Source organism: Sabethes cyaneus, chromosome 1, assembly GCF_943734655.1.
Source record: "Sabethes cyaneus chromosome 1, idSabCyanKW18_F2, whole genome shotgun sequence".
In the NCBI taxonomy this organism is placed as follows: domain Eukaryota; kingdom Metazoa; phylum Arthropoda; class Insecta; order Diptera; family Culicidae; genus Sabethes; species Sabethes cyaneus.
The window spans coordinates 23,492,099-23,505,363 of NC_071353.1; the positions used below are offsets into that span (position 1 = coordinate 23,492,099).

Consider the following 13,265-nt stretch of genomic DNA (forward strand, 5'->3'; position numbering starts at 1 on the left):
CTGGTTTTCTGTCTTTCCAAAACCGGTATTTCATGAGGTAATTTCAACGATAAGTATTATTTCGAATATTGAATTTTTTCGTATACTGTTTTGAACTACCCATAAAATAAAATTTTTCATTCACCATAAAAGTTGAAGCGTAGTAAAACCATATCCGATTAAATGCAACATATTTTTTATTTCTCATAGTTCCGTTTCACACGGCAATGTTCAAATCCGGCGGCACTCTTTTATTTCGCTTTTTTGCTCCGAGACCGGCCATACATATACAAGTCTAGTCACTGCTGTCACAATCCCTCGTGCTATTGTACGATTTCTACCCGACACGGTGTCTCTGTCAAGCTTTTAATTATGGCGCCTGTAACTTGTGACACCCATTGGTTTCATTCGAGCAAAACAATGGAAAACAATAGAGACTGTGTACAGCAAACGACTCACACTTTAACGAGCATTCGTATGCATTCGGCTAGTTAGCTACTGGTGCAGCACGAGATATGTCATACGCTATGGGATGACAATTATTCACACTTTCCAACGGATGCTCAGAACAGTCCCTCCAGTTTGTCCGACGGGCAGAACCTCTAAATTCTGACATTCTCAACATCTATAAAATGCTTATGGCACTATGACATTTATTAATATAAGACTCATTTGTAAAATTTATAAAATTGAATTTTTTGTTGCTCGTTTTGCTTGTATCGCTACATTAGAAAAACTAATCCATTTCATGATGAGATTATATTTTTCATCTAAATGGAAATAGATTACCTCCTACTTTAATCTATCTGAAACTACTCTAAAAATGTAATCCACCCACCAGCACCCGAATGTAAAAACTACGAATAAATATGTGTTCAGCGTATGTACTTGGCCATTACCTTTCAGATCTTCGCCGACCACCGCTAGGTGGTACACGATTGAAAAAGGATGGATTCGTGATGGTTCGCCATACTGTGGTTTGGTACCCATTTGGCCAGTCGCCCATTTTTTGTATTTGTGAATTATTGAATTTTTGCTTTGCGGCTCACTGTATTCCAATCGCCTGGCCACAACCCACAAACGAAATGCAAATGATGCCAAAAAGTGGTAACCGGTTGAACTTACCACGGGAAAATGTGTACCAATCTGAAAAGAAAAACAGAAAAAAGTACGATTATTAACCTAGTGTTTGCTTCGGGAATACACAATTACGGTATAATGAGCAAACATTGAACTCGTATCCGTCAATTTATGCCCATGGCTTTCAACCGAAAGCTGCAATCGAAATTTTTATAACCAAACCCAACTCTAGTCCTTCATCTGTCAAATAGATGGTTTTGGAAGCTACACTTCACGAAAATAAACAAATCTTTCTTCTAGGCATTCCTTCGCAACCATTTCATCCTAATTCCATCGACTCATCTTGTGTCGCCCCGAAAAACCGAGCCTGCTGCTGAAATGTGCCTGTCACTTGCCTGTCTGATGAATTTGGAAGACATCTTTTGTTTCTTGTTCTACCCCACCCACAGCAGCACCCCATCGTCATCGGGCTGACAGTTTGACTTCTCCAGGCTTAAGTCGGAAGAATATTTTCCCCAAACGACAAAAAAAAAGAAATTAACCATGCCGCACCTAAATAAAAATAACAAAAGCCAACCTTAAACAAAGGCCGATCCCCCACCCCGCTCCACCAGCCCTCTGCATGCTAAATAATCCCGGATGCCACCATTCGGCTGGGACATCAATTGAATCCGCCTTCGCAAGAGCAAATCCGAGGCAATGATTCAAAATGAAATTTCATTTGGGCTTTCTTTTTGTGCCGTTACGTTGTGCTGACACTGCTTCTATGCCGGCAGATTTAAAGATTACCCGGCTTTCTGTTCTATTGTAATGCGCCACCAGCCATTCTGCCATTTTAGCTACTCGCTTTCAGGTTTGCGTTTTACTCATTACACTGGTTTACAAATTTACCTGAGAATGGCAGTTTACGGTCTTGACAAAAATGTGTCAAAGTTGCATAGCGATAATATTGTCAAGTTTATTATGTAAATATGTTAATTAGTTTAAAAATTAACACATTTTAATTTTTTCAAATGATTAACAGATTGATTTTTCGATCATTCCAAAAAATCGAAAAATGCTAGCATAACGAAAGGTTTTGAGCGTTCCTAACTAAGAGGTTTCCCGATCGATTTTCAATATATTTGCGCCGATCGATCGAAAAATCTTCTACGCATCGACTACAGCAAAGAAAACTATTGATTTAGAGTGCGCAGTATTGAAAATTTAAAAATAATAAAGCATTGTCCAGCTGGAAATCCTCGCTTCGTGATTAGTTAGAAAAGACGTCATCAAAGTTTTCAGTGTTTTTAGAAAAAAAACGACAGAATTTCCTTATCCCAACAGGTCGCAAATTCTTTACGAGATTAAACCTAGACAAATTTGACGTCTCTGCTGGGGAACTACACGAGAAAAAATAGCAAAACCCCCTCATCCCAACAGGTCGAAGATATTTTAACGTACGACGATTAAACCTAGACCAACTTGATGTCTGTGTTAGGGAAGTGTACCAGCAAAAGTGACAAAAGTGTCCTCGTCTCAAAACGTCGAATATTCTTTACGACGATTAATACCCATATTCTGTATTTCGAACGAGCTGAAATATTTCGTTCGACTTGGTAAATCCCATCCCGTATTTCATTCGAGTTGTTTTCGTTTTCGAAAAGCTTTCGTTCGAGCCACTGTTTTATCGAACATCTCTCGTTCGAGCCCGGTCAAACGTCAAACGCATTTTTGTTTTCGTTCGTGCCATTTTTGTTTCGCGCGGTCATAAATGAAATTATTAAAAAATAATTATTAAATTATCAAAGTTATCAAACTAGAAAAAGTTTCTATTTAGGAACAAGTGTAAAAAGAAGGAAGGTTTTCTGAGTAAAAGTTTGTTCAACTGTGTGGTAAAATTGCTGCGATTGTCTTCAAAGGTCTGCTGGATCGCGAAGATGTAAGTTTGTTTTTATCCTTATTTTCTTATAAAATTTATTTATTTATTTTCTACTCTAGGGAAAAAGTCAAAAACAAAACAACAACTAAACAACAATTTGAGCGAATGATAGAATTACTGGAGCAAGAGCCGGACATCGCTAAAGGATGGTACCGAGGAAATTCAGGAATTTCGAAACATAACTTCGTTCGAAATACAGAATAGGGGTGTAAATTTGATGTCTCTGCTTGGGAAGTACGTCAGAAAATGTAACCAAACTCCCTCATCCCTGTTGGTCGAATATTTTTGCGTACGACGATTAATCCTAAGCCAATTTGATATCTGTGTTGGAAAAGTGCGTTCAGCTGTAGTGTTCGGATGTAATATGATTCTATATGTACGTGTTATATGTAACACGTTATATGTATGCCATTTCATTGGAAGAGTAGTGAAAAGAGAAATATTATATTGTGGTAAAGATGTGCTACTGATAAAAATGGATCGAATTAGTAAAATTTCTTCAACGTGAGGGAAGGGTTGGTAATAAAAACAATCTTGGATTTCTATAAGGTCACAGCAGTAGTTTTATACTTGATTTTCTTAAATTGTTTATAAACGCACAGTTTCGACAGGGCAATTATAATGCTATCTCGTGGTTTGGTTCAAAGATCTTTATACAAAAAAGCCTTGCGCTTGAACATCTTTCAAAGACACGACCGTTCTTAATCGACAGACTTCGTAACCGACTTTCAAAGTACAGAACGGGACTTCCCAACAAACATGTTTGTTGAATAACAGCTTAACAAGCGCTTGTTTACTGGATATTAGCTGTATAATGATCGAATAAACTGCTTTTCAAATAGCAGCAGCACCTAGTCAAGATTCAAACATACGACTGGCTTGTTAGACCAATATCGTACCTTGAAGCTTACTGGGTGATAAATGTCTTAAGGGAGCATGAACGACTAAAATTTTTGAAAAAATCATTACCGTCATCCGGGGATACTTGCAACACCCGGGTTACTTGCAACATTTTTGCGCATCGCGCTTTGGACAGTTCTATCACATTCGTTTGTTAACATAACCATTTGTAGTCAATGGGGTTTTAAAGAAAGGACGTTTACCTATTGTTTAGTTAAGTTTAATCCATTACATCATTGATGTGCTTGTTTTTATACGATTGGAAAGTAATTTCACTTTCAGAGTAAGAAAAATGGATACGCAAAGTTGCGTCAGTGCATTGACATGAAATTATTTTTTATCGTTTGGTTCCTGTACACAATTAGTACATCATATAAGCTAACAAATAGCAACTTTTAGCTTTATTTATATTTTGAACTTGTGGAAGTAACGATGAATTCGTGTTGTTACTTCCAATATGGCGCGACTTGCAGCACTTGTAAAATAGATAATTATAGCAATAGACAGTATGTTAACAGTATGTTTGCAACTGTACGATGTTATTTTGTCTACTGCCATCTCCAGGAAAATTAAAATTGTGAAAAATTCCTCGACAAAATTGGAAAACGAATCATGCCTTCAATATCACTTGTTTTACTAGAAATATACTCAGAATATCTAAAAACTCTCATTCGCGATTTGAAATCAAATTTAAAATCATAAGAAACGCAAAATCAGAAAAGTGTTGGAAGTAACCCCGTTTAATGGGTAACTTGCAACACCCCTATTTTTGGTTCATTCTACAGGCTCATTTAGTTGATAATTTTTCTCATAATCATAAATCAAAAGTACTGACCACTATACAAGTTTTGGCTACTTACACTTGGATCCAAACAATACACTTCGAAAGTTATACCAAGTCAAAGTTCAAAAGTGTTGCAAGTATCCCCGGATGACGGTATTTTTTTTATTTCAGATTTTAATTCTGCAGTCTTTTTCGCTTATTTTGATACTAATTTCGTAATGGTCCGACAACGGGAAGTGGCTGAAAAACGATCATATACATAAGCATTCCAGTGTGGCGTGGAACAACTTCAGCGGAATAAAACGCCGCTCCTGGAAAACCACGATTTACAAACTTTATGTGCCTTTTTCTAAGAAACTACACAACGTATTGGAACAAACTTTTTTTTTGTTTTGTTGGTAGTAGCTTGGCGAAGGCTTTTATAACTTTTGAGTGTCGTAAATAAAACACAGCTTGAGAAAAACGAAAAAGAAGAATAAAAGATGGCTGAAAAAATAAAATGTTGTCTTCTTTTTCTTTTTTCCCTTCGAAAAACAACAAGTAGGGCACGGGAGGGTATTTTCAGCCCATTAAGGTGAAGGTCGTCAGAGGCCAGCTGCTTTTTTATTGATTTCAGTACTTGTTTTCACTATCGTTTTGTTTATGCTAAGTTGCTAGTAGTTGGTAATAATCTGTTATGAACAATTATGAAACGTAGAATCGCGTATCTATTTTTGCTGTTGAACTAAATCCGACAGTAATTCTATCACATAAAATGTTGTTTACGATGAATTTTATTATCCGAGAATTTTATAAGCATATTTTCGATACTTTACCGTTAATTTAATGGTGAAAATTATTGGCCAATTTCACGCTCAACGTAAATATGGCATCACTCCCGTTTCCTTGGTAACGTATCAACAATGACGGTCGCGTATTCGGAATTGCAATCGAAACGAAGTAAACTTTTTCATATAAATTCTAGTGAACAGTTTGGGCAAAATCATTGTAATATCTTACCAGATAACTGTTTGGGTGGTAAATCAAAGTTTTCTGTGTTTCAAGTTAAGTTTTGCGAGTGATGTGATGAATGGAACGGCCGAAAAAAATTTAAGAAAAATCGACGGCGAAAAGGTGAAAATATAGTGATGAATTTTAATTGGGCAGAAATCTCAGTATTTAGTGTAAGTTATGCCCTAAAAAGTAATAAAACCTATAGAATGCAATGTTTAGTGCTTCGAGTTGCAAGATCTGATTATGGCTAGCACACACTTAACAAAAAGCACCGAATTCGGTAAAATTTCACCGAAATCTAAACAGCTAAACGTTCGGTAAAAATTTCGATGGTGCCAATCGACGTTTACAGATTATTAGTAATGTTTGGTGCAATAAAAAATTTTACCGAACGTTCAGCTGTTTAGATTTCGGTAAATTTTACCGAATCGTTTAAGTGTGCAGGTTAGTTGGACTAATTTTATTTTTTTGGAATGGTTTCCCGAGTCTGTGGAAGTCTGTTGATACACTGAAGAAGGGAAGGGAAGGGTGATATTCGGTGTCATACTGACTGCCATCAATGGACTCTGACGACCTTGTCCTTAAGCGATGGCATCTATTTTTTCGGCCCATGGCCTAGTTCTAGTTGAAGAACAGGTAGTTTTGACGTTCTTTGAATAAAAAATAGTAGATTACTTACAGTCTTGAGAAAATAGTTATAACATAATAAAATTGTATGTCGGCAAAGTATTTTTATTGGCGAAAAAAGAGGCAAATGGGTTGAATTTAGAAACCTGCTGAAAATACCCTCCCGTACTACTGGGCTGTAAACAGTGTGTTGGGAAGATGTGAATACCCAGTGATTCATATCTTTTCTCTTCCGCTGGGTTTACTAGGAGAAGTTAGTCCGTTTATGTGCCTAAATATGCACAATTCTCTTCTAGATTATAGGATCACAACATTCAGTTGAGTACAATTTTTTGTGTTAACTTTTTCAACCAGTATCTAGTTAGTTAATTAACATGTTTCTCTGTGTTATTTATTGAATGTTCACTATGCAAAGCACTGGAGCAGTGGAGCACAGACCCTTTTACTTTTTCATAGTAACGTAAAGGACGTTTTTTGTTCTTATTTTTGACGCAGAACTACGTCTTCCCGCAGGGTGTCAATCCAAAATTTGGATTCAAGCCAGCGCACAATGGGCAGAAACAAGCTCGTAATCCCAAGAATTAGAAGCCGCTGGTTGGAAATCTTACAAAATACCTATTCCTATGTAAAAAAATTCAGAAAATCGATTGCTGATGGTTTCATCCTGCGCAGACTTCGGGAAGTGTTCCGTTTTACCCTATTTTCCCCAAAAATCAGGATAAAAGCTAATTAAACAATATAAAAATTTGTTTGGCGCTCGTGAAACGAACTTAAATAGCTTCCAAATGTTGTCAAAACATCAGAAGAAACAAATCCCATCCATTCCATACTGTGCGAAATGCAAGAATAGTCTATTTTGCCCAATCCTCGCCCCCCCCCCATACACAAAGATAACCTAATTAAAGCGATTAGTCGACTTTCGGAGATGGCTGAACCGATTCGATCACCGTTAAGCTTGTTTGAAAGGTGTTACTGCCTTGTAGATCGCTATTGTCTCGCGTTCCGACGTTTCGTTTAAAAGTTATAATCAAAAATGGAAAAATCACGTGAAACTATTTCTCCGGAACGAGTCAGCCGATTTCAACAATTTCAGTATCAAATGAAAATTTTTGAGAAAGTTTTGTTTAAAATCAACAAGCAGTTTAAAAGTTATGCTTAAAAATGTATACCATGTGAGGGATTCCACGTCAAGTGACAAAAAAATAACATATTTTTTAATTCATCATTTTTCATTCAGCTGAAACTTTGCATAGCTGTTCTCCTTAAAAAATGGTGTCATTTTATCGTACCAGGTATTTTTTTTAAGATGTCGACTGCTTTTTCAAAAGGGCCTAACCAAAAATGGTGCTAATCCATTAAATATTTTATATTGGAAAAATGGTATATTTGATCGAAATAGTGTCTTCAGCAAAGTTGTAGATAACAAAATTGCCTTTCTAAAAAAATATGTGCAATGTGAAAAAAAATTTTTTGTTGAAAAAAAAGAAAATAAAACAAAAAAGTAAAATATCTAAAAAAATTACCTTTAACATGTCAAAAAATAAATTTTTTTAAAACAACAAAAATTTAGTACAGGCGATGGGTTGACTAAGTGGGGGATATCACCATACCAATCTTCTTGCTATCTTTTTTTTTTTTTTTTTTTTTTTTAATTCTATATTAGAGAGGTTTTCAGCCTGCGGCTGGTTCGCCTCTTTGTAAAAAGTAAAGAAATTCAATTTTGTTTCTGCCAAAGCATTCAATTTAAATTTGGTCGAATAAGCTGCAGTCTTTCAGGAACAATATTATCGTCGTTTCTGCTACAGGATCGTCGGTCAGTGCCTCCCTTACGCTTGATGAGATGTTGTAGGTGCGTCGTGGTCCCTCGAACTCCGGGCAGAACGTAATTATGTGCTCCACAGTTAATGTGACATTGCATATCGAGCAGGTTTTCCTGAATTCTCCAGTGCCTGTTAGATTGTGCGTTATTCCTGTGTGTCCAGTTCTTAGCCTTGATAATACTTTTCTTTCTTTCCAGTTCTTTCTTTCAGTCCAGGCGATAGTTGCGTTTTTTATTTTTCGTAAGAAAATATCTTCACAGCCGTGCCATCTTTCTTCCCATGCTCGTCTCATTTCGCTTTCCAACCACTTTTTGACGTCTATGTAGGCCACTTTTTTGGTGTACAAAGTTCCTTTTCGTCCGAGTCCGGCGAGTCTATCAGCAGCTTCGTTGCCAGGGATGCCACAGTGCCCTGGAACCCAGATGAAAATTGTGTCTGTTCTGGTGTCTTTCTGTGTTGCCTGAATCCACGGGTGGCGAGCTGTTTGTGATTCGAGTGCCTGAATTGCGCTGAGGGAGTCGCTAATAACTGCTATTGGTTTAACAGACGGTGATGTTGCTGCTCTGTATATTCCTGCTGCCTCAGCTGAGAAGACCGAGGTGATGTTCGGGAGACGGTGGAATTGGTCTATTAGATCTTCGTGGACGCCGAAACCGACACGTTCGTATGCCTTTGAGCCGTCAGTATATCGGTGTGTATGATTGGGATACTTCTCACGTAAAAGTTCCGCTGCAGCCATTTTGATGCTTTCAGGGTTGCGATTCCGGCGCATTTCATGCTGTAGACTACGGTCAGTGCGTAATGGGTGAAGAGCCCAGCCCCTGTCACCGGTCCAGTGTATTTGGGTCACGGATGGAAGCTTTTGCTCCATTGTCTGTCGTAATGATTGGTTTGCATGGGTAAGGAGGTGTATCCTTCGGTCTTTTGGTTTGGTTTTCTCAGCGTGTCCTGCGGCTCGTTTTGCGATGGTAAGGCTTACCAGAAAATCGAAAGGTAGTGTTCCCAGCTCGGCGTGGGTTGACAATGTTGGAGTGGAGGGGAGTAAGTTAGATATGATCCTCCTAGAATGATTATAGGTAGGACCAAGTGTGCGGACAAGTTCGGTATCAGCGCTGCAGGTCAGTTCAATACCGTATAGTAGCCTGGAGTCCAGTATTGCTTTTGCTACTTTCAGTCTCGTTTGCCTACTGCTGTTCGTTCTGCGCCCCGATATCGCTCTGAGGAGATTTATGGTGGTTTTGCAGCGTTGCTTCACCTGTGCAAAATGTTGTTGAAACGATAGCTTCTTGTCCAATAAGACGCCCAAGACTCGCATCGTTTTTTGATGCTTAATCTTTAGTTCTTCAAGCTGTTATCATTGGAAGACACTATTGTTGAGCTAAACTTTTGATTCTTCGCTTTAAAAGTTGGAGCGGTGGAACTAATTTTGATCAGACCGAACATATTTTCACCCGTAAGGTGCTTTTTTAAGCAATCCTGAAATCTGAATTTTTTTACGTCCCCATAAAAAATCCCTCGAACTTTTCCCCCTATTCAGTAAGTTCGCTTTCCTATTTGCGACCTACTAATCGGCATAGCGTATCGGCATAGATGCGTAAAATGCCATCTGTCTAAATTGTTTATCGGGGCATACACTCACCGCACCGTTCGGCAAACGGTATTCGTCGTCTCTTTTATTCTCTAGTGTTCTTAAGGGAAACTGCGAGTTTGACGTCTCACTCGCTGTTCATAAGGATGGTGAGAGAACAAAAAAGGTAAACATAGCACTACACACGGTCCGACTCAGAACAGTGTTGTCAAAGCAAATAACATTGAAACACATCGTTGCTTCATTAAATCACTGAGAAAATCTTCGAAATTTATTGAAAAAGCTGTCTTTTCTGTTGTTTTTAATAAAGAAAAATTAATTATGAACATACATTTCTCTTGAAAGTATTGAAACACGTTTTCACCATTGGAGGTTTCAGTTAATTTCAAACCTATAATTCTTATTTCCAGAACCGAAACAGTGTCTTGGCAGCACGATAGTTCATCAGTTATGCTGCTGCTGCTGCTACTGATGAACAGGTTTCGTCAATTCAGAATTTGTTTTCAGTTTTGTTAGAAAATAATAAAACTTTTGGCTAGTGACAAAGCCTTAGATAATAGAAAAAAAGAGACTGAATAATATGGTATGTGACAATTGAGTGCTTGACTTTTAGAGTGGTTGTAATCAGTAATCAAAAATGTGATGGATTCGTTAGTAGCGAGGTGGCGATTGCCTTCAGCAGCTGAAAAATATACGTTTTTGGACAACAACTTTTAATTCATCATATTTCTTGTCGAAAACCCAGTAAATTGTGTTTGTGTGAATCAAATGTATGGTTAAGTGATTTGTGAAGATGATCCCATAAAAAGATTTTGAAAATATGAATAAAAAAGTACATTTTCGGCTCATTTATGTTCAACTGATTAAAATAGGTGACACTGCTTAACACGTTCCTTACCCTAACACCAATAAAATTTACAATAATGTATAACGATTTTAACCCGATAATAGGATTTCAATTATTTTAGTATCAAACAAAAGGCCTTAACGCTCTGAACATATCTGCCAAATTTGATGAGAAATGGTCTTACCGGTCAAAAGTTATTTGATAAAAATTGAATGAAATTGCTTAAGAAAACTTTGCTGATATTAATCAAAGAGCATGCAGAGCGGGGCCAAACCTCAAAAAGCGTAAAAAAATCATGATTTTTCAAGGGGATGTGTCTTTAGAGAAGTTTATTAAGTGCATCGTTTTACATTATTAGGGTGACCGAGAATCCACCTATTAGGGCGACACAAATTTTTGGTGCATCCAAAACGTAAAGTGTCTTAACAAAAATAGTTGAGCATAGTAAAATAAGCAACTTTGCTGAATACAGAAACTGTCTATCTCTTAGTAGTTGCGAAATATATTGATATGTTTAAAAAAGTTTAAGGACTCTACTCTGTAAGGTCGTCAAATAATGCAATTTCGTAATTTTTTACAGATTTCGGAATTAAAGTTAAGTGTATTTGAATATGTATTTTGGAATTTTTTGGATGCAAAAATAGTGATTATTATACTGTTGGCAACTGAGCGTCTGAATGCTCACTAGAAAACACTTACTTTGTGGAAATCAACGGAGTATTGAAGAACGGATTTGAATGATGATTTCGAAACATAAGGTGAATACCTAAATTGTTTCCTAGTGATAATTAAAAATTCGAAAAATTATCAAAATGGCGGGCTTTTTTTAAAATCGATTTTTTTTTCAACTTTCCAGAGTTTCGTTCCTATCAAATCTCAATAACTGATCAATAACTTTGCATACAATTTTGACGTAGGACTACGTCTTACGGCAAGTTTTGAGATAGGGTGTCATTCCAAAAAATCGAAAAATGCGAGCGTCACGAAAAATGAAAGGTTTTGAGCGCTAGTAGCTCAGCGGTTTTCCGATCCATTTTCATTATTCTTACACCAATCGATCGGAAAATCTTCTAAGAATTGACCCAAATGAAGAAAAGTATGGATTCTTGATGTTGAACTATTGAAAAATTGAAAATAATGAACCTATGTTTTACCAGAATTCTCATTCTTTATGATGATCTAAACCTATACCAATTTGATATCTGTGCTTGGGAAGTAAGCCAAAACAAGTGACAAAGTTTTCTCATTTCAACAAGATTTCTTCACACCGCGGTTAAACCTAGACCATTTTGATGTCCTTGCTTGGGAAATATGCCAGAAAGAGTGACAAAGCCCCATCGTACCAACAAATTTCTTACGAACGCGATTAAACCTAGTCCAGTTTGATGTCTGTGTTAGGGAAGTGTGCCAGAAAAAATGACACAAGCTCATCGTCCCAAGAGATCGCAAATTCTTTACTGCGAGACGATTAAACCTCGGCGAATTTGATATCTGTGTTGGAAAAATGTACTACAGCTGTAGTGTTCGGTTATAACACGACTCTGTATGAATGCGCATGCTTGCCGTTTCATTAGAAGTGTAGTGAAAAGATGTGCTGTTGATAAAATAGGATTGAATTGGTAAAATCCCTTCAACGTGGGGAACCATGGGTAATAAAAACTATCTTTAATTTCAGTAAGGTAGCAGGAAAGCAATAGTTTGTGTTCTTGATTTTGTTAAATTGTTTTCAAATGTACAATCTTTTGAGAATTGAACGTATGCAATGTTACTACTTTCATAAATGTTACATACAACGCATGTAGCATGTATATATGTTGCATATAGCATGTATATATGACGAATCGAATGATTACAAGCATGAATACATACTACTATCACTACAAAGACAGTTACGTAGTCCTGCGTCACCTATATATGCGGTCGCGTCTTGTACACAACCCCCCTGATTTTTTATTGCTTTCAGTAGAAAGACACATTTTCCACTAAGCTATTCAGTATATTAAATGCATATGCATAGTATATTAAATACAACGTTAACAAGAGTTCCGAAGACTTGTCGATTTCTAACTCAAATGACAAATGAAATGGTATAACAAAGGTTCCTTCCACCAATACTATTTAATCGGGCTTTTATTCAATATTTTTCATTTACTTTCTGTTTATCACTTTCTATTTATCATTTCTTGTATTTTTTCCCGTATTCTTCATTCATTTTTGCATTTTAAGTTGCTAACGCTGTATTCAATTTCATTTCACAGCTCAAGCACTACTAGTACTAACCTCCCATGCTTCGCCTGCCAGCAAGCCATTTAATCGTAGAGCACTCAACCATTTGTCGCAACTGTCACGTGGTTGGCTGCAAAGGTTCTTGAATTGCCGCGGGTAATTTGGGCAAACATTTATCCTGCAATCAGTCTTGGTACCTTTTCCGGCGGATCAACTGCTCCTTTCTTCGTAAGGAATATGGTACAAATTACTTCCACTTGACTACGAAACGAAAAATGCTGCTGAAATTTTTCCCTGCTGCTCCTTTGCTTCGGGCTGGCAGCTGCGGTTTGAATTGAATTTCGCTATTTTTCCACTTTCTTTTCGTGTTACTTTATTTTATTTTCGAGCAAGGATGGTCCTTTACGGGAATTTTTTTTTTGTGCTGTCATGCTAGTGTTACTGATGACCGGCGGTGTTTTCACAGCTTGTGGTTGCTTTCATTTGTTCGCGAGTTGTAA

The 13,265-nt window shown here is 37.1% G+C and overlaps 1 protein-coding gene across 4 annotated transcripts in view; it reads right to left on the reverse strand.

The window, feature by feature from the left end:
- Nucleotides 1–13,265, reverse strand: part of LOC128741123 (5-hydroxytryptamine receptor 1-like) — a 158,231-nt gene that overhangs the window by 41,075 nt on the left and 103,891 nt on the right. For 3 of the 4 annotated variants that reach the window (XM_053836737.1, XM_053836710.1, XM_053836720.1), the window contains one exon: nucleotides 1,105–1,125. The exons of the other annotated variant lie outside the window; for it this stretch is intronic. The gene's annotated coding sequence lies outside the window, so the exon portion shown is untranslated. The remainder of the gene's footprint in view (nucleotides 1–1,104; nucleotides 1,126–13,265) is intronic. 4 annotated transcript variants of the gene reach the window in all.